Genomic DNA, 22,143 nt, shown 5'->3' with positions numbered 1-22,143 from the left:
TTTTTTTTTTTTTTTTTTTACAAATTAAGGTTGTTGGCAACCTTGTGCTGAGCAGCTCTAGATGAACCATGCTTCCCATGTGTGTGCTCACTTCGTGTCTCTGTGTCACATTTTAATGGAGGTATGTGCATGTTTAATGACATAAGGCTGCTGCACAGTTAATAGACTAAGCATACTATAAACAAAACTTTTATAAGCACTGGGAAACCATAAAATTCCTGTGACTCGCTTCATCTTGTGTTTGCTGAATTGTGGTGCTCTGGAACCAAACCTGCAATATCTCTGAAGTTTGCCTGTAATGATATCTCAGCAGCTATTGAATTCCTGCTATGAGCAAAATGTAGGTTGCTGTCCGGCCATAGCAATTTTCTGCTCTGTTCATATTCTTTTTTTTTTTTTAATTAATTTCTCTCCCCTTCCCCCTCCCCCCCAGTTGTCTGTTCTCTGTGTCCAATCACTGTGCACTCCTCTGTGTCCACTTCTATTCTTGTCAGCAGCACCAGGAATCTGTGTCTCTTTTTGTTGCATCATCTTGCTGTGTCAGCTCTCTGTGTGGGTGGCACCACTCCTGGGCAGGCTGCACTTTTTCCACGCTGGGCAGCTCTCCTTATGGGACGCACTCCTTGGGCGTGGGGCTCCCCTACATGGGGGACACCCCTACATGGCACGGCACTCCTTGCGTGCATCAGCACTGCACATGGGCCAGCTCCACATGGGTCAAGGAGGACCGGGTTTTGAACCCTGGACCTCCTGTGTGGTAGACGGACGCCCTATCCGTTGAGCCAAGTCTGCTTCCCTCCGTTCATATTTTGCTGAAACCAGAGGAAAGGGCTTTTATTTTGGGTGATGGTGAGGGGTGTGTTTATGATGGCCAGTCCCTTGTGAAATTGGGAAGGGGCCCAGCAGGTGTGTCATCATGAAGCAGTCACAAGAACGCGCGCCTGAGGGTGCTGACTCTTTCTGCCCGGGGGGATGAGAAGCACTGGATTAGGCTGGTTTTAAGCCTACAATTGTTCCTTAGTAATCCATGCTGAGCTCTGGGACTCCTGAAATGAATGGTTTACCTGTGGGTTTAGTGCATTCTTTGTTTTAAATAAACTTTTAACTTTAGAACACCTTTAGTTTTTCAGAAAAATTGCAAAGAGAGTATACAAGAGTTCCCGTATCCTCCACAACTAGTTTCCCCTATCGTGAACATCTTCTATCAGTGTGGTATATTTGTGACAATTAATGAACCAATATTGATACGCTATTTTTTTTTTTTTCTTTTTTAAAGATTTATTTATTTATTTAATGTCCCCCCCCCTCCCCTGGTTGTCTGTTCTTGGTGTCTATTTGCTGCGTCTTGTTTCTTTGTCCGCTTCTGTTGTCGTCAGCGGCACGGGAAGTGTGGGCGGCGCCATTCCTGGGCAGGCTGCTCTTTCTTTTCACGCTGGGCGGCTTTCCTCACGTGCGCACTCCTTGCGCGTGGGGCTCCCCCACGCGGGGGACACCCTTGCGTGGCACGGCACTCCTTGCGCGCATCAGTGCTGCGCATGGCCAGCTCCACTGCGGACCTCCCATATGGTAGACGGACGCCCTAACCCCTGGGCCAAAGTCCGTTTCCCGATAAGCTATTATTAACTAAAGTCTGTACTTCATTCGGACTTCCTTAGTTTCCCTTTAGGATCCACATTACATTTAATTGTCTTGTCTCCTTAGGCTCCTCTTAGCTATGACAGATCCTCAGACTTTCCTTGACAGTTTTAAGGTCAGGGTTTTGTAAGGTGGCCCTCTATTGGAATTTGCTTGATGCTTTTCTCATAATTAGAGTAGCGATATGTATTTTGGGGAGGAGATAAAGTGCCGTTCTCATCCCATCACATCAAAGGGATCTACCCTCAACTTGGGTAATCACTGCTTCTGCTCTTGTCCACCTGGCTGAGGTGGTGTTTGCCAGGTCTCTCCAATGTCAAGTTCCCTTTCCCCCTTTCCATACCGTACTCCTTGGCAGGACATCGCAGCACACAGCCCACACTTAAGGAGCGTGAGGCTATGTTCCACATCCTTGAGGGCAGACTATCTACGTAAATTATTTGGAATTCTTCTTCATGGGAGATTGGTCTCTTCTCCCCCATTTAATCAATGTATTGGTCATTTGTTTATATCGGTATGGACAATGTATATTTATTTTATACTTTGGATTATAACCCAATACTGCTTTATTTATTTTGTTGCTCAAATGGTTCCAACTTTGGCTGTTGGAAGCTCTTTCACTTGGATCCTGTATCCCTTTGATATATCACCATCAATGTGGATTATTACCATTATTATTATTTTTGAGAATTTCCTTACTTCCCGGGGCTAGGAGATGCTCCAGGCTCATCTTGTTTATTCCTATCCCAGCTAGATTCAGCCATTTCTCCAAGGAGTCCTGGTTCTTTTTATTGGAGAATGGCATTAGAAACCAAAATCTGCGCAGTAGGTGTGCTCAGTCCATTTATTTATTTTTTTATTTGACTTGAAACAACAGAAATTTATTGTCTCGCAATTCTGGAGGCCAGGTGTCAGCGGGCCATGATTTCTCTGAGGACCTTCCTTGCCTCTTCCTAGCTCCTGGTGGTTACGGGGATCCTTGCTGTTCCTGGGCGTGTGGCAGCAGAGCTTCAAACTCTGCCTCTGTCTTCACTGGCCTTCTCCCCTTTATGTCTGTCTGGTTCTGTGTCCAAAGTTCCCTCTTCTTATAAGGACACCTAAGACAATGAATTAGAGCCTGCTCTTCTCGAGCCTGGCCTCTTAGCTCCTCACATCTTCAAAGACCCCATTTCCAAATAAGGTCACATTCACAGGGTAGTCTATTTCCTCTTGACAGGTGGGCAGGGTTTCTGGTGTTGCTTTTTGTTAATTAAAAAAAATTGTTTATGAGAATTTTTTATTGAATGGTGCTAGGAACACTGTAAATGCACCTTCCCTGCTCTAACAGGCTCCTTGAGAGCAGGAACCACAGCTGAGCTGCTCACCACTTTATGTCCCTCTACATTACCAATGCTGGGCTTGACACACTCTGGAGGCTCACTTAGCTTTGTTGAGTGAATGAATGAATTCAAGAAGTACTCATTGAATGGATGAACTGAAAATATTAGAAGAGTCTGGTAGGTGAAAATATGAGGAATAAAGTAGTTCTAAGATATCTGATAATCATTCAGGTGTCCTAGTAAAGTGGAAGCCTTAGAGGAAGAATGAGGCACTGTGGCCACCCTCAAAAAGGAGAGTCTACCTGGGGCCATGTGGCATATGCTGCTATTCCTGGCATATGCAGGGAAAAGAGACCTGTCAAAGGTGGAGGCCACTGTCTGCCCATCCTAAGACTTACGGGTTGCCGTCAGTAACAGCCAGTCACCATAGCCCAGAGGTCTAGGCCTTAATTTGTAGGCCCAGAAACAAAGTTGGTAACTCATCAAACTTGAAAGGGATTGACTCATAAGCCACAATGCCAATTCAGTTATTTTTCTGTGGGAGATGTACCTGGCCCAAGGTGCAGTGGTGGGAAAGTGCACTTGGGAAGCCAGTCCACTCCCACATATAGTTTTTGGTGAGCCTGGAATTAAGATTAAAAAGGTGAATGCATTCAAAGATAGGTTTCATCCAGCCATAGTAGCCTGATACATTGGCCTGCTGTGTAAGATATGTGGTCTGTCATCTGGAGGCAGGCTCACTTCCCAAAGAAATGCTGGTTTTTTTTATCTCTGACTTGCTTTCTAAACTCCACACCGAGCATAGCTCTTTTCAAAACACACCTTTCCTTCTCACAAGCATCTCAAAATGCACCTAACTGGATTATAATTTTCTTCTAATATGTTTATTTACGCTTTGTTTTTTCCCTTTTATTTGCTTTATTTGTTTTCATGAGCTTTAGTATTTCTAGGCTTTCTTTAGTAACATATCAGTAATTTCTTAGATTGGGATATTTCTGTAGGAGGTCATGTATTGTTTTTTGGGTGACATTTCATGACCTTAAATCCACATCCTGGTGTGTCTTGCTATAACCCTCATAGTCTTAGACCACAGAATAATATAAAATATAATATATACTAGATTAATATCACATAGAATAATATATTACAATATAAGACATTTTTGTCGTTCAGGGTATCAGAAGAGGGAGAGCTTGATGAGGACTAAAGGATTGGGGGAAGTTTCCTGGCCTGGGCAAGGGGAGAGGGCTCGGAATAGTGTGCGGGGAGGCATACGGCAACTGGGATGAACATGGCACATTCTTGTGGCAGTGAAGAGGCTGGCCATGGGGCTGGAGTGGAGGGCTTGTGCTGGTGGGTAGCGGGACAAATGGTGAAGCAGGGCTAGCTTGGACCAGGGCGGGGGTCATCAGTCAGGAAGCAATATTGAGGCTCAATTTGACACAGAAAGGAGTCTAGGTGTGAAATGAGGAGAATGGACCCTGGAAGTGCCAAGTATACCCTGAATCTGGAGATTTTAATTAACTCTGCTTTCAGTAGTGCAATGGGACCAACGCAATAGCCCTTGTAATTTTGGGCTGCACCAGTATAAGTTGAGCATCTGCAAAGAGGTGGGTGTGTGTTTCCTCTAGTGTAAGCTGGTTGGGTCCCACCTGGTGTGATCCAGCTACTTCCCTGGCACATTAAGGGAGACATTTATAAACTCTTACAGGCTGCTCTGGGATGCAGTGAGTTTCCCATCACTGGAGGAGTTCAAGCAGAGGCCAAAAGAACCTTAACAACCAGGCATTGTGAGTGGAGGCAGGTGCTGGATGCGAGTCGCACTGAAGGACCTCTAAGTGGTCTTCCAACCTTGAGATCTGTGTGTGAGAAATACCGATGATGCAGTCCGCATTGGGGTGAAGGAAGCGGAATTCAGTTTAGCATTGGACATGATCTAGGGAATCACATTTCTCTGTCACTGGCAGAAAGAAATGTTGGACTCTGAAGAAAATGAATGCCTTTTTTGTTTTTCTGGAAAGAGGTTAGTGAATTTGGGGACACTGACTGTGGCGTGTCATTGAAACATTCTGGGGAAATATCCCTAGATTCAGGGAGAGGGCACTGGCACTGGGCGTCAGGGGTGAAACCCCAGATGTGGGAATTGGGCTTGTTTCTCATGCCCCCGGTTCACCCCTCCCTCAGTCTGTTCAGCGTTGTTCAGCCCATCTGCGCTTTTCCCACACCCAGCTTAAAGTCCTCCTCATCATCCATGGCCTTGCCTTCCCTTCCTCAACACCTGCCCCTCCCAGCTGCTCCCAGATCCTCTGCCCCTCCACTCCCACTTTCCTTGTTCTGCCCCATTATATATGAACCAATGTTACCTCCCGTCTTAGTTTCCTAGGGCTGCCATATGACAAAGCACTGCAAACTGGGTGGCTTGAAACAACAGAAGTTTATTCTCCCACAGTTCTGGAGGCCCCAAGGTCAAAATGAAAATCAAGGTGTCAGCAGGGCTGTGCTCCCTCTGAAATCTCCAGAGATAATCTGTTCCACGCCTCTTTCCTGGCAATCCTTGGCATCCTCTGCCCAAGTTGTCATCAGTGTTGTCCCTTCTGTGTGCCCAATTCTTCTCTTCCACCAGTCAGATTGGTCCAAGGGCCCCCCTACCCCAATATGGCCTTATTTTAACTTGCCTAATTCCATCTCTAATGACCCTATTTCCAAGTAAGGTCACATTCTCAGGTTCTGGGGATTCAACTTGTCTTTCAGGGGCACACGATTCAATCCTTAACACCTCCCTTGCAATGAATTCCTTAGTGGTAAGAAATTTCAGAGCAGAAATCCTATCTTACTTATCTTTGTATTCCCACCTCTAATACTAGCTACATAATGCTCAGAAAATGTCTGCCGATTCTGTATAATTGATGGCACCAATCAATTGAGTTCAAGTGGAAGTGAGTCAGTATAACTGGTAGTTGACAGATGAATCACTAGAAGGGCTCTGGTGGGAGAGAGGGTGTAGGTCTGCAGCTGAGCTTTGCAGAAAGGAGGCCCGGCAGCTGGCAATAGAAGGGAGAGAAGGCTAGGCCAGAGAAGAAGCAGGAGGCACGTCATGGCTGCCAAGTGGGGGCACAGCCAGGAAAAGTGGGCTCAGCCCTTCTCACAGCAGGTGTTTCCTGTTTCCTACTCCATTCACAGCCCAGGGCTAATGGTGAACAGGGTAGTCCTCTTCAAGGGACTTGTCATCCAGCTGGAGAAATGATGGCAGGGCAGCGACTAGCACTGATGGGGGTGGCCACTGACAGTCAAGAAACTGAGAGCAAAGCGAAAGTTTTTGAATACAGAGGGTACTTGATAAGATTCTAATTTTGTCATCTGTGTAGGTATGCACATAGAAAGGACATAACATGTTGGAAGCAGACATGGCTCAACTGATAGTGTCTGTCTATCATAGAGAGGGACCAGGGCTTGATCCCTGGGGCCTCCTGAACTGTGTGGTAAGTTGGCCCATGCTCAGTGCTGCCGCGTGCAAGGAGTGCCATGCCACGCAGGGGCACCCCTGTGTAGGGGTGCCCCACGTGCAAATTGGTTGGTTTTTACGAAAGGTGTTTATTTGGGGTAGAAGCTTACAATTACCAGGCCATAAAGTGTAAGTCACTTCCCTCACCAAAGTCTTTTGCCATGTGTTAGAGCAAGATGGCTGCTGACATTCAGCCTTCCTCTTCCTCTTAAGGGTCTGTGGCCCCAGCTTCTTCCAATATCAGCTGTAGGATGGGATAAGTCTCGTCTCTCTCAGGGCTTGTTTCTTTCTGGGCTCAACTGCTCTTTTCTCTCCACAAGGTCAGCTGTAGACTATCAGGTTCTCTAGGCTTTGTCTCTCTCCCTGGGGCTTGATTTTCTCCGGGCTCAGCTGCTCTGTTCTCTCTCATGTGTTTACTTACTGGGCTCAGCTCAAAACTCCTACCTCCCTTCTCTGCAGTATGGTTTTTCCGTGAGTCCCCGCCCACCAAGGTTGGGGACTCAATGCCCTACTGATGTGGCCCAATCAAAACCTTAATCATTATTTAATCAAGTAAATGTGAAACCTCTGAATCCAATACACTCTAATATACCCAGAGGAAAAGACCAGTTTACAAACATAATCCAATTTCTCTTTTTGGAATTCATAAACAATATCAAACTGCCATAACTAGCAATGAATCAATGTTCCTATTTCTCCTCATTTTCTCAAGCCCTTGTCATTTTCCTTTTTTTTTTTTTTTCTGTAGCAGCCATTCCATTGGGTGTGAAATGGTATCTCACTGTGGTTTTGATTTGCATTTCCCTGATGGTTAATGATGTTGAGCCTCTTTTCATATGCATTCCAGCCATTTGTATATTTTCTTTGGAGAGATATCTGTTCAAGTCTTTTGACCATTTTTTAATTGGGTTGTTAGACTTTTTGTTGTTAAGTCAAAGGATTTCTTTATTTTTACTGGGTATTAATCCTTTATTGGATATGTGGTTTCCAAATATTTTCTCCCATTGTGTAGGTTGTCTTTTTACTTTCATGATAAAGTCCTTTGAGGAAAAAAGACTTTTAAATTTTGATGAGGTCCCATTTATCTATTTTTTTCTTTTGTTGCTTGAGCATTGTGTATAAAGTCTAAGAAAACATTGCTTAACACAAGGTCCTGAAGATGCTTCCCTATATTTTCTTCTAGGAGTTTGAAAGTTTGAGAGTTCTAGCTCTTATATTTGATCCCTTTTGAGCTAATTTTTGTATATGGTGTGAGATAGTGTCCTCCTTTCTTTCTTTTGCAAATGGAGATCCAGTTTTTCCAGCACCATTTGTTGATGAGACTATTTTTTCTCAGTTGAGTAGTCTTTGCCACCTTGTCCAAAAGTCAGTTGGCCATAAATGTGAGGATTAATTTTTGAGTTCTCAATTCTATCTCACTGTTAATATTTCTGTTGTGCCAGTACCATGTTGTTTGGATTACTGTGGCTTTGTAGTAAGTTTTAAGATTGGGAAGTGTGAGTTCTCCAACTTCATTCTTTTTTAAGATGGGTTTTGCTATTTGGGGCCTTTACCCTTTCATATAAATTTGATGATTGGCTTTTCCATTTCTGCAAAGAAGGTTGTTGGATTTTTTTTCTTTTTTTGTCATTAATATATTTTAAGAGCAAATTTACAGGAACAGCACAGAAGACAGACAATATTAAAAATGTATACCTGCATGTAGGACAACTCAGGAAAGTATAGTAAATGGATGGAATCTACTGTATGATCAAAATTCTACAAACACCATTTAGTTGCCATCAATAAGAAATTTACTTGTTTTTAAAAAATCCATATGCTGGAATTATCCATAAAAATTTAACCAATTTATTTATAATTGTTAAAAGTTGAACTGTTGAAACTTGTTCACTGAAAAATTTTGACCTGCCTTAATGCTTTATGTCCCTGCATTTATAGTAAAAATTCACACACAAATGAAATTGGAAAAACTGTCAATATCTGGTTTCTGTCCCCTATTTTTCCATTCACAATCATGTAGTTAGGTTCTTTTTGACCCCATGGGAGAAAATACCTAAAGTTCAGAACTACCAATAGCCAGAAGAGGAGAAAAAAATTTTTTTTGAGAATGAAATGCTTCTTAACATAGTGGATTCTTAAGCACATTTTCCACGTATGCAGTGTGCTAACTGGATGTCTTTTGGCATAATTGTTACATGTTTGACATGGATAGGACACAGGTTGGTGTCTTCAAAAAGGCCAACCAGATAGGCCTCACCTGCCTGTGGCAAAGCACCAATAGCTGCACTCTGGAAGCATAGATCTGTTTAAAGTCCTGAGCAATTTCTTGCACCAGACACTGGAAGGGAGCTTTGCAAATCAGAAGTTCGGTGGACTTCTGATAACATCTAATTTCAAGGAATGCCACAGTACCAGGCCTGTAACGATGAGGATTCTTTACCCCTCCAGTGAAGCGTGGGTCTTACAAGCGGCTTTTGTAGCCAGCTGCTTCCTTGGTGCCAGTTGGTTTGTGGGCATTCTACTTTATACGAGCCATGGTATAGAGACTTCCTTCCTTACACCTTTCTTCTTTGACTGGAGCTTCAAGTAAGAGGTGACGTGGTGCTGGTGAACGGCTGTGAAAGCAATTCAGTTGTACGTTTGACTGGGATTGCACTGAATTGCTTTTTTTTTAAGATTTATTTTTATTTCTCTCCCCTCCCCCCAACGCCCCCACCGTTGTCTGTTCTCTGTGTCCATTCACTGTTTGTTCTTCTGTGTCTGCTTGCACGCTTGGAGGCATAGGGAAACTGTGTCTCTTTTTTGTTGCATCATCTTTTTTTTTCCCAAAGATTTATTTATTTATTTAATCCCCCCCCCCCCCCGCCCCCGCCACCCCGGCCCGGTTGTCTGTTCTCTGTGTCTGTTTGCTGTGCCTTGTTTCTCTGTCCGCTTCTGTTGTCGTCAGTGGCATGGGAAGTGTGGGTAGCGCCATTCCTGGGCAGGCTGCACTTCCTTTCGCGCTGGGCGGCTCTCCTTACGGGGCGCACTCCCTGCGCGAAGCCCACGTGGGGGACACCGCTGTGTGGCGCGGCACTCCTTGCGCGCATCAGCACTGCGCATGGCCAGCTCCACACGGGTCAAGGAGGCCCGGGGTTTGAACTGCAGACCTCCCATGTGGTAGACGGACGCCCTAACCACTGGGCCAAGTCCATTTCCCTGTTGCATCATCTTGCTGCATCAGTTCTCCATGTGTACGATACCACTCCTGGGTGGGCTGCGCTTTTTTCATGCAGGGCGGCTCTCCTTGTGGGGTGCACTCCTTGTGCATGGGGCACCCCTACACAAGGGACACCCCTGCGTGGCATGGCACTCCTTGCATGTGGCAGCTCTGTGTGTGGGCCAGCTCACCACATGGGTGAGAAGGCCCTGGGTCTCGAACCCTGGACCCTCCCATATGGTAGCCAGACACTCTATCAGTTGAGCCACATCTGCTTCCCTATATAAATCACTTTGGGTACTCTTGACACCTTAATGATATTTAGTCTTTCAATCCATGAACATGGAATATCCTTCCATTTATTTAGGTCTATTTAATTTCATTTTGCAATATTTTGTAGTTTTCTGTGTACAAGTCCTTTACATCCTTGGTTAGATTTATTCCTAGGTATTTGATTCTTTTAGTAACTGTTGTGAATGGAAATTTTCTTGATTTCTTTTTCCAATTGTTCATTGCTTTTGTATAGAAATACAAGCAATGTTTTACTGTTATTACTGATTTTTGGGTGTTGATCTTATACCCCACCACTTTGCTGAATTCATTTATTAGCTCTCAGGGTTTCATTCTGGATTTCCCAGGGTTTTCTGTATATAAGATCATATCATCTGCTTATAGGAAATGTTTTACTTCATCCTTTCCAATTTAGGTGCCATTTCTTTTTTTTTTTTTTTTAATACTTAATTGCTCTGGTAAGAATTTCCAATACAAGGTTGAATAGTAGTGGTGACAGTGAACATTCTTGTCTTTTTCCTGATCTTAGAGGGAAAACTTTCAGTCTTTCACCATTTAGTAGGATGTTAGCTTTGTGCTTTTCATATATGCCCTTTATCATGTTGAGGAAGTTTCTAGTTTTATATTTAGTTTTCTAAGTGTTTTAATCAAGAAAGACTACTAAATTTCACCAAATGCCCCCTTTTTTTGGCATTGATTGAAATGATCATGCGTTTTTTCCCCCTTCATTGTATTAATGTGGTATATTACATGAGTTGATTTTCTTTTGTTAAATCAACCTTGCATATCAGGGATAAATCCTACTTGATCATGGTGTATAATTCTTTTAATACACTGTTGGGTTCAATTTGCTAGCATTTTGTTGAGGATTTTTGCATCTATATTCATAAGAGATATTGGTCTATAGTTTTCTTTCCTTGTTACTAGCTTTGGTATGAGGGTGAGTCGACCTCATTGAATGAGTTAGGGAGTGTTCCCTCCTCTTCATTGTCTTGGTAGAATTCTCCTGTGAAGCCATTTGTTCCTGGACTTTCCTACGTAGGGAGGTTTTTGATTACTGATTCAATTTCTTTATTAGTAATTGGTTTGTTGAGATCTATTTTTCCTTGAGTCAATGTATGTAGTTTGTGTCTTTCTAAGAATTTGACCACTTCATATAGTTTATCTAATTGGTATAGCATCCACTTACAGTCTTTTTTATTTTAGCAGGGTTGATAGTGATCCCCTCACCACCTTTTCATTTCTGATTTTTGTAATTTGTATCATCTATCTTTTTTTCTTTGTCAGTCTAGCTAAAGATTTGGTGATTTTGTTGATCTCTTCAAAGAGTCAACTTCTGGTTTTGTTGATTCTCTCTATTGTTTTTTTCTATTTCATTTAACTATGATTTGAAATCTTTTTTAATGTAATCATTTAGAGCTATAAATTTTCTTCTCAGCACTACCTTGCTGCATTCCATAAATATTGGTATGTTGTATTTTCATTTTCATTTACCTCAAGATATTTTCTATTTTCATTTCTGATTTCCTCTTTAACCCATTGTTTGTTTAAGAGTATGTTGTTTAAGTTCCACATATTTGTGAATTTTCCCTCTCTCCCTGTTGATTTCTTGTTCATTCCATTGTGGTTGGAGAATATACATTGTATGACTTAAATATTTTTTGATTTTTTAAAAAAGTTTTATTTATTTACTTATTTCTCTCCCCTTCTCCCCCACCCCAGTTGTCTGTTCTCTGTGTCTATTTGCTGCGTCCTCTTGGTCTGCTTCTGTTGTTGTCAGCAGCACGGGAATCTGTGTTTCTTTTTTTTTGTTGCATCATCTTGTTGTGTCAGCTCTCCGTGTGTGCGGCACCATTCCTGGGCAGGCTGCACTTTATTTCGCACTGGGCGGCTCTCCTTACAGGGTGCACTCCTTGGGCATGGGGCTCCCCTACAGGGGGGACACCCCTGCGTGGCAGGGCACTCCTTGTGTGCATCAGGACTGTGCATGGGCCAGCTCCACATGGGTCAAGGAGGCCCGGGGTTTGAACCGCAGACCTCCCATGTGGTAGGCAGATTCCCTAACCACTCGGCCAAGTCCGCCGCCTATTTTTTTATTTTTTTATTTTGATTTAAATATTTTTTGATTAAATATTTTTGCTTTGAGACCCAAAATATGGTCTATTCTGGAGAATGATCCATGCACACTTGAGAGAAAGTGCATTCTGCTTTTTGTTGGGTGCAATGATCTATACATGTCTATTAGATATAGTTGGTTTAGAGTATCATTCAAGTCCTGTTCTTCCTTATTGAATTTTTGACTAGATGTTCTATCCATTATTGAGAGTGGTGCGTTACAGTCTCTTGCTATTATTGTAGAACCATCAATTTCTCCCTTCAGATCATTAGTATTTGCTTCATCTATTTTGGGGCTCTGATGTTAGGTACATATATATTTATAATTGTTACATCTTCCTGTTGAATTGTTCCCTTTATTACTATGTATGACCATCTTTGTCTCTCATAACTGTTTTTTACTTAAAGTCAATTTTATCTGATATTTGCATAGTCATTCCAGTTCTCCTTTGGTTACTACTCTCATGGTACATATTTTTCTATCCCCTCACTGTTAATCTACTTGTATCTTTGACTTTAAGGTGAGTCTCTTGTAGACAGCAAATAGTTGGGTCATACTTTTTTTTTTTTTGTCCATTCTGCCAATCTCTGCCTTTTGACAGGAGGGTTTAATCTGTTTACATTTAATGTTACTACCGTTATTCAGTTCTTTCTTCTGCCATTTTGCTACTTAGGCTTTGTAAGTCTTATACCTTTTTTGTCCTTCAATTCCAATAAGGCCTACTTTTATATGTATTTGCTTTATTGTTTTGTGTCATACCTGTGCTTCCTCTTTTCTAGCTAGATATATTTTCCATCTATTTCTATCTGGATATACAGTCCATCCTCAATAAGATTAAGTGTCAGTTTCTCATTGGACACCATGGAGGCAAGAAGGTATTGAAATGACATATTTAAAATGCTGAAAGCAAAAAGCTGCCAACTGAGAATTCTATATCTGGAAAAACTGTCTTTCAAAAATGAGGGAGAGATTAAGACATTCCCAGATTAAAAAAAAGAAAGCTGAGGGAGTTTGTCACCACTAGAGTGGCCCTACAAGAGAATTCTTCAGATTGAGATGGGAGGACTATAGACAATAGATTTAAGCTTCATGGATAAATAAAGATCTCTGGTAAGGGTAACAACAGGGATAAATCTAAATGCCAGTGCTATTGTATTTTTGGTTTGTAACTCTGCTTTTTACTTCCTTCAGGATCTAAAAGGCAAATGTAAAAGCTGTAATGAGAAATCAGGGGTTGGGACTCATAATGTGTAAATTTATAATTTGTGACAAGGACTACATAAACGTGGAAGGGTGGAGGGGTTCAGGAACATTGTGTACATCATTGAAGTTAAGCTGGCATTAAAGCAGATAACACTGTTACAGATTTAAGATATTAAATTTCAGCCCCATGTTAAATACAAAGAAAATATCAGAGAATATTCAAGCTCATAAAGACAGAAATTAAAGTACAGGTTGCTAGGGGCGGGGGTGGGGGGGTGGGGAAGTGGAATGGGGAATTAATACAAAAAGGGTATAATGTTTCTGTTTAAACAGGAAAGTTTAAAAATGGAGGGTGGTGAGGGCACCACATCATTGTGAATGTGATTAAGCTGCACTTAATGGTGTGTTTGGGAGTGGTTGGGATGGGAAAGCTTATTTTGTATATATGTTCCCACAATAAAAAAAAAGAAAGAACAACTAAGGAGACAATAATAATTAAAGGTAATACATGACCCTGGATGGGATCTAACAGGGGAGGAGAGAAGGCTCAAAAGGATATTATTGAGACATATGGAAAAAACTGAAATATAGACTGTACGTTATATATTGATGTTAAATTTCGGCACTTAAGGTAGATACATAAAATGAAGACCCTTGTTCTTAGGGAATGTGCATGGCAGTATCAAGTATTCACGGAGCATGGTGTATACAAGGAGCACGTGTTAGCGTGGGCACGTTCCTGGGAGCCTCTAAGGCGTTCAGCTGAGGAGAAGCTGGATTGCTCTTGGGAAAAATCCCTGGGAGCAATTTGTCTTGCAGGCCTTGTAGTTCAAAGCTGATCCATGAGTTTCTTTTTTGCCTTTGCTTATGGAGACGCATTTTTGAGACTACTTCTTCCTTACTTTTATTTCTTTTGTATGTGGCAGACTTAAAACCGCAAAGCCATCAGTTTAAAGATTTAAATGGTCTAACTTTCTGGAGAACTCCATTTTGTTATTATTGTTATATTATTTAGTATTGCTATTTATAATGCTAAATTATATCATGAAGCAAGGAAAGGAGAGAAGGAAGAAAGGCAAAGCACGGCAGTTAGTAAATACTGTAATGAAAATTGGGTGAAGATTTCCCAAACCCAACCTTCCTTTTAAGTTTTCCATCTCAGTGAGTGGCATAACCAGTCCTTCAGGTTGACGGTTGATCTTATTTATTTGCTGGGGTCGTTGTTGTGTCACTTCTTTATTTTTATTGCGATATTACAAATGTATTAATATAAATGGCCTTCATTTCTTAGTGTAAAAGTATAGAAAAGCGTCATCTAAAATTAAGCCTGGTTCTTCCTCCCCACTCCTATCCATTCTGGATTAGTCAAAAGTTTCTAAAGTCATTGCTTCAAGACAATCTTGGCCAACAGGACTGATTTACATGTCTTGCCTAATAGCAGTTCTAAGGAGATTGGCCCAAATGCTTCTTGAGCCAGTGCTTTTAAACAAACAGGTGTCTCTAAAGGATTCTGAGAGCTGGAACTCTGGTTTGACACTTCCCCAGACAGGATGTTTATATTGCTAATTTGCTTAGCAAATCTTTTCTTTAGAAATAGTTTTAAAAAAAAAAAAGTAAAGCTTTAATCTATTTGGTATCTCTCTTTGTTGAATTATTTTTAATCAGGGCAAGACAGGAGTGCGTTCTACCAGAGTTTTTTCTTCCAAATCTGTGCTGGATGGCCTTTGCCTTCTGTTGTTTGTTGTTCCTCCGTCGATGCCCGCTCTGTCTACAGGCTTCTTCCCGCTCATTTTCGAGCCAGCCAGCAGCCCATCAGGAGAAATGCCTTGCTGAACTCCAACCCACCTGATGTTGAAATACTACAAACCAACCAATCCCGCCCTGTCTGCTTTTGCATTCCTCTTCTTCTGTGGTACACTGGGAAGAACGCTTTGCGAAGAGGAAGATCAAAGGAAACTGGAAAAAGCCTGTTGCTGGGTAGCTGTTTCCCACAGTCCATGAAGTTGTTGACAATTTTATGAAAGTGGGTATCTCTAAGCAGGGTGGATTCTCTTTCTCCCTTCAGACTTCCTTCTTTGTTTTGGCTCCTCCCCTTTCAGCCCTGCATACACAGTCCCTTGAAATGGCAGGTCTCACCAGGTTGAGTCTCCTGAGATTTTAGAAGAGGTTGGACATTCAGGCGTGAGGGGGCAGTGTGGGGCAGGGCCTGGCCCAGTAGTGCTTTGTAAATGTAGAATGTCCGAAATAGACTATAATTTCAGTGGTATTCCAAAAGCCTTATGATTGTTCAGCTTAAGGTTTTGCATTAGTTAACAGAAGAGTATCCTATAACTAATAGCAATTATATAGAAACAAAACATTAAAACATTTAGACAGTTTGTTCTCCTGATAAAAAACATTCTCTATTATATTGCTTCCCACCTTAATTAGCTTTTTCATTCATTCAGCACACACCATATTACAAAGCCTAACACAGTGCCTGGCAAGCATTTATTGAATGAATGAAGACATGGGACTGGCCCTGCTGGAAAACACTGAGCCATAACCCATTTAGCTTTTTTTAAGATGTCATTTATTTATCCCTCACCCCTTGTTGTTTTCACTTGCTGTCTGCTCTCTTGTGTCCATTTGATGTGTGCTTTCTATGTCTGCTCATCTTTTCTTTAGGAGGCACTGGGAACCGAACCTGGGACCTTCCATGTGGAGGAGAGGTGCTCAATCACTTGAGCCACCTCTGCTCCCTGCTTTGTTGTGTCTCTCATTGTGTTTCCTCTTTGTGTCTCCTTGCTGCATCATCTTGTGTCAGCTTGCTGTGCCAGCATGTCATGCCAGCTCTCTGTTTTGCTCATATTCTCCAGGAGACACTGGGAACTGAACCTGGGACCCTCCCATGTGGTAGGTAGGAGCTTAGTTGCTTGAGCCACATCTGCTTTCCTCCCATTTGGCTTTCAAAACGCGTATAAATCACCTCCCTCATCCTTCTCTGCTGTCTCCTCCCACCCCTCTTTGTGTCAAAGGTAGCTCAGGGCTTCATAGGTTGTATTACTTATTTACAGTCTCAATGTGTAGTTGCTGGGAAGGTTTAGGGACCTCCTAGTTTCTTTTTTTTTTTTTCTTTCAGTTAATAATGATGTTATAATGGATAAAAGGATTGATTTTATGGGTGAAGAAAAATAAAAAAGGAATGAGGATAGCCATGACTAATTTCCATAATTATTATTTTGGGTATTCTGAATGATTTCTATATTTTTTAAGACTTCAAGATTTTTTATCTGACAAGTTCTGTTAATGTAAAAAAAACAAGTTTCATTTATGATTGCATTGGTGTTTGGTACATCCTGTTGGGGATTAGGGACAGGGGTGAGGGTTTGGGGTTGTTTTCTGTTATTGGGGAAGGGGAGGCCTGAAATTCCCAACTCTTTTTGATATGGTTGGGGGGAGAGGGAGAGCAGGAAGGCATTGTGGGATTTACTGTTTTTCTTTTGGTGCTGAGATGTTTTGGCTTCGGGCACAGTGACTGGCACTATATTTTTGCAGCAGGAGAAGATTATGTACATGATCATGGGTGATATCTTGGACGGCTTTCTGGGTAAACTGAGTTATTGCATGAAGATGTATGGACCTTGCCCTTTCTGAGAGAGAAGGGACTGATGTAATCCATTTGCCATTGTGCTACTGGAGTCTGTGCTTGGCCAGCATGTTTTATCCAGTGAAGTAATTGTGACAGTCATTGGCGCACGATGGACACTTGTGGGTGATGTTCCTGAGCTGCTGGTGAGTGACAGACGGAACTGCTGGACTGGGCACCACAAAGTCTGGTATCCATGATGTTTGCTTTTTTGGTGGAGCCACTCTGCTGCTTTTTGGTTTCAGTAGTATGGCTCTGGATCTTCATGAGAGCAGCCAGCCAAGATTTGATGTCCGGTGTTGGATGGGTGTTCAGCTGTGACAGAGGGGAGATTCCTCACTAGTCAATCAGTCTCAACATGATCCCAGTCCCGGGCTTTCGGCACCACATGTTGGCGAAAATACAGCTCTTACTGGGACATGGAGACTGATTGACCATAAGCAAAGAATTTACTGAGAAGCTCTCCCAATGGAGGGGGTCTGAAGAACAGAGACTTCAGCCCCAGGACTTCCTATTTTCATAGCTTTCATACCCCAAATGTCCAAGACTGGGTTTCTCAGAGTACCAGTTTTTATGAGGCACAAAGTGGATTTTGGACAGCAATTTATCTACTAAAGAGTTACATCCTTATTCAAGAAAAAAGCTGAGAGCTAAATCAGGGTATTTGCAGAATTCAACCTATCTTCAGCCTTTGGTTCCGCAGGATGGATTGGCCCTGGCCCAACTCTAAGACTTTGGCTTAAAGACTAAGCTCTTTATCTTCTTTGGCTTCTGTGCCAAAGTTCAATAGCTCAGGCAATTCAGGCCGATGTAATCCTCTGTCTTAACTGATGAAACAAGACTGTGTCCACCACTTTTCAATCTTTCACCAAAAAACTTAGCTTAGCTGTTAGGAGAATCAGTCACATAATCTCTTACTCCAGGGACTGAAAGGATCAAATCTGTCTTCAAGCTGACAACATGGATTTATGTCTTTGGCCTGGCATGTGCTGTCTTGGCTGGTGCCAGAAAAGCAGCTTAGCATCAATTTTTCCATAACTAAAACCCCATGATTTAGTGGCACTGAACTTTAATATCCTTTCTAGCAGGTCACTGCAAACTTGAAAGCAATTGCTTGATTCCTTGAGCAGGACAAACCGTATCTGTGACAAATGGATAGCAAGGGAGTTTGATTTAGCATCTCCTGTGTGAGTTATTTTCTCACTAGAGTCAGGGAGTGAATGAGAAAGGCAGGGAAATAAAGAGGGGGAGAATTAAATTGATTTGGGACCAGTAAAGACTTTTAACATTTATTATTATTTATAATGCTGTTACATTACAGAGCAAGGAAAAGAGAGAGGAAAAAGGCAAAGTATGATGATTAGTAAATACTGAAAGAAAAGTTGTATGAGGATTTTTCCAAACCCACCTGTGATGGTTAGGTTATTGTGTCAACTCAGCTGGGTGATTGTGTCCATTTGTGTCCTCTGAAAGAAAATCTTGTCTCCTGTAGCCACAGGCTCAAAATATCTGAGAACCAAATTCAGACTCTCATTGTACGAGTAGCAGAGTTACAAAGGAAACTAAAATTTTAACCTCACAGGGTTTCTGCAGTTAAAGTGAAGGCATTGATTGGAAAAGAGTGGAATCCAGAGAATTGGGATGGAGACATATGGGATGATGATGATATTGATGGAGACATTGGGACCCTGAATTCTGCTGAGACTATCACATAAGCCTGCCATGACCTACCCTGTCCAGACCACACCTTGTCAACCTTGTATCATCCAGCCTCCTGTCTGCTCCAGGGAGTCTGAAACACCTTCCAGCCCTGAGGTGGGTACCAGCCAAACTGAAGCCTCCCCTGCTGACCCTTGGGCCTGCCCCAGGGAGTCTGGACCTCCTCTGAGCCCTGAGGCAGGTTGTAGGGAGCCACCGCTGTGAGACCTATTTACAGCCTCCCACAACATGGAGGATCTCACAACATGGCGGAGTTCACAAATCTGCCCTGTCATTTCCTTATTCTTCTTCCTCGCTGCTTCTTTGTTCTCCCCTCCCCGCTATAACTCAGGTGACCACAGCAATACGCATGCGCGAGGCGCGAAACTCCGCAGGTTTGGCGCGAACACTCGGCCAATCCCCTCGTTGGACGCCTGTCACCTGTGAGACCAGCCCACCACCTATGGACACGCTCCCTTCCCTCAGTATATATTCCCATGTTTTACCCCCAATAAACGAGGCTTGATCAGAATCCTGTCTTGCCTCCATTCTTCGTGTCTCGTTTGCTTTGTTTCTAGATCCCCGAGCTTGGTCAGACCGGAGACGTCCTGTCGTATTGGCCTGGCCTGCGGGCGGGTCCGGGTCAGCAGGTACAAGCCAAACTCCAGCATGCACTGCTGAGCCTCCAGTCTACCCTGAGGAAACTGCCTTTCAACCCCTGTCTGAAGAGATTAATCCTATCTCACCAGAAGAAAATGCAAGGGAATGCCCTGAGGTCAGTAGCTTACAAGGCATTTCTAATCCTTCTTACCCACCCCCACACCTCTCTTGTCTTCGAGACCTATTACTAGACTAAAATCACAACAAGCCCCTGAAAGTGAAATACGAAGTGTGACCCATGAGGAAGTAAGGTATGCTCAGAAAGAACTGCATGAGTTTTCCAACTTATATAGATGGAAATCAAGGGAATATGTGTGGGAATGGATACTAAGGGTATGGGATAATGGTGGAGGGAATATAAAGTTGGAGCAGGCTGAATTTATTGATATGGGTCCACTAAGCGGAAATTCTGGATTCAGTGCTATAGCTCAAGGGGTTAGAAAGGGCTCTAAAAATTTGTTTGGGTGGCTGATTGAAACATGGGCCAAAAGATGGCATAGTGTGTCTGAGGTTCAGATGCCCAATTTTCTCTGATACACAGTGGAAGAGGGTATTCAAAGGCTTAGGGAGATTGGAATGCTAGAATGGATTTACCACTTGTGAGCTGCCCACCCACCCCAGGAATGTCCAGAGGACACATCTTTAACCAGGACTGTAAGGAATAAATTTGTAAGGCTAACTCCATCTTCTCTGAAGAGTTCTGTGGTTGCTCTTCTCTATAGTCCAGATTTTACTGTAGGGAAGGCTGTGATGGAATTAGAATCTCTAAACATTATGGGGATGATTGAATGTCGGTCTGGTAAAAGTCAAGTATCAGCAATTAATCACCAAAGTCAACATGCATGTGGCTACTGCAATGAAAGGCAGATTCAAAGAAGCACTCAAAATAGTCTGAGTCGTGTAGAGTTATGGCATTAGCTAATATGTCATGCAATACCTAGCAGTGAAATAGATGGGCAGTCTACTAAATTTCTTTGGGATCTGCATAAACAGAAGAATTCTGGGTCAAGTGAATGAAACCTTAACTCAAATTCCAGACACAGAGAATCATCAATTTCCAGACTTGAGACAGTTTACAGACCCAGAGCCCCTTGAATGAGGAGGAGGCCAGGTCTCCTTGGGGAAGGATCCAGTTAAAGTGCCCAAAATTTATACTCTTAATCTTCCTCCCACCTTTCCCCAAGGAGATCTATGACCTTTTACCAGAATAATTGTGCATTGGGGAAAAGGAAATGATCAGACATTTTGGGGATTATTAGACACTGGCTCAGAAGTGACATTAATTCCAGGAGACCCAAAATATCACTGTGGTCCACCAGTCAGAGTAGGGGCTTATGGAGGTCAGGTGATTCGTGGAATTTTAGCTCAGGTCTGTCTCACAGTTAGTCCAGTGGGTCCCTGGACCCATTCTGTGGTTATTTCCCCAGTTCCAGAATGCAAAATTGGAATAGACATACTCAGTAACTGGGAGAAACCCCACATTGGACCCCTGACTTGTGGAATGAGGGTTATTATGTTTGGAAAGGCCAAGTAGAAGCCTCTAGAACTGCCCCTACCAAGTAAAATAGTAAACCAAAAGCAATACCAGATTCCTGGAGGGATTGCAGAAATTAGTGCCACCATCAAGGATTTGAAGTATGCAGGGGTGGTGATTACCACCACATCCCCTTTCAACTCTCCTATTTGGCCTGTACAGAAAACAGATGGCTCTTGGAGGATGACAGTAGATTATCGTAAACTTAACCAGGTGGTGACTCCAATTGCAGGTGCTGTTCCAGATGTGGTATCATTGCTTGAGCAAATCAACACAATCCCTGGTACCTGGTATGCAGCTGTTGATTTGGCAGATGCTTTTTTCTCAATTGCTATTAGTAAGGACCACCAGAAACAATTTGCTTTCAACTGGCAAGGCCAGTTATATATCCCTCAGGGATATATCAGCTCTCCAGCCCTATGTCATAATATTGTCCGCAGGGATCTTGATCATCATTCCCTCCCACAAGACATCATTCTGGTCCATTATATTGATGATATCATGTTGATAGGACCTAGTGAACAAGAAGTAGCAAAGACTCTAGACTTATTAGTAAGGCATTTGCGTGAGAGAAGATGGGAGATAAATCCAACTAAAATACAAGGTCCTTCCACCTCAGTGAAATTTCTAGGTGTCCAGTGGTGTGGGGCACGTTGAGATATTCCTTCTAAAGTGAAGGATAAGCTGTTGCATCTGGCTCCTCCCATGACCAAAAAAGAGGCATGTTTAGTTGGTCTCTTTGGATATGGAGACAACACATCTCTTGTTTGGGTGTGCCACTCCAGTCCATTTGCTGGGTGACCAGAAAAGCTGCTAGTTTCGATTAGGGACTGGAAAAAGAAGAGGCTCTGCATCAGGTCCAGGCTGCTATGCAAGATGCTCTACCACTTGGGCCTTATGATCCAGCAGATCCAATGGTGCTGAAAGTTTCCATGGCAAATAGAGATGCTGTCTGGAGTCTTTGGCAGGCCCCTAGAGGAGAATCACAACACAGACTTTTAGGAATTTGGAGCAAAGCCCTGCCATCCTCTGCAGATAGCTACTCCCCTTTGAGAAACAGCTTTTGGTCTGCTTCTGGGCCTTAGTAGAGACTGAATGCTTAACCATGGGCCATCAAGTTATCATGAGACCTGAGGTGCCTATCATGAGCTGTGTATTGTCTGACCCACCAAACCATAAAGTTGGGCATGTGCAGTAGCACTCCATAATAAAGTGGAAATGGTATATATGAGATAGGGCTTGAGCGGGTCCTAACGGCACAAGTAAGTTACATGAGGAAGTAGTCCAAATGCCCATGGTCACCACCCCTGCCATGTTACCTTCTCTTTCCCAGCCCACAGCTTTGGCCTCTTGGGGAG

At 42.8% G+C, this 22,143-nt stretch overlaps 1 long non-coding RNA gene across 1 annotated transcript in view; it reads left to right on the top strand.

Moving 5' to 3' along the window:
• Positions 1-22,143, top strand: part of LOC111766328 (uncharacterized) — a 37,258-nt gene that overhangs the window by 2,743 nt on the left and 12,372 nt on the right. Inside the window, exons 2-5 of the long non-coding RNA XR_009180590.2 lie at positions 14,931-15,288; positions 16,803-17,039; positions 18,476-18,708; positions 19,170-19,366. This is a non-coding gene — a long non-coding RNA (uncharacterized lncRNA). The remainder of the gene's footprint in view (positions 1-14,930; positions 15,289-16,802; positions 17,040-18,475; positions 18,709-19,169; positions 19,367-22,143) is intronic.

The sequence above is a fragment of the Dasypus novemcinctus genome, chromosome 15 (genome assembly GCF_030445035.2).
Source record: "Dasypus novemcinctus isolate mDasNov1 chromosome 15, mDasNov1.1.hap2, whole genome shotgun sequence".
Classification (NCBI taxonomy): Eukaryota; Metazoa; Chordata; class Mammalia; order Cingulata; family Dasypodidae; genus Dasypus; species Dasypus novemcinctus.
This window is presented reverse-complemented; position numbering and strand designations above follow the sequence as displayed.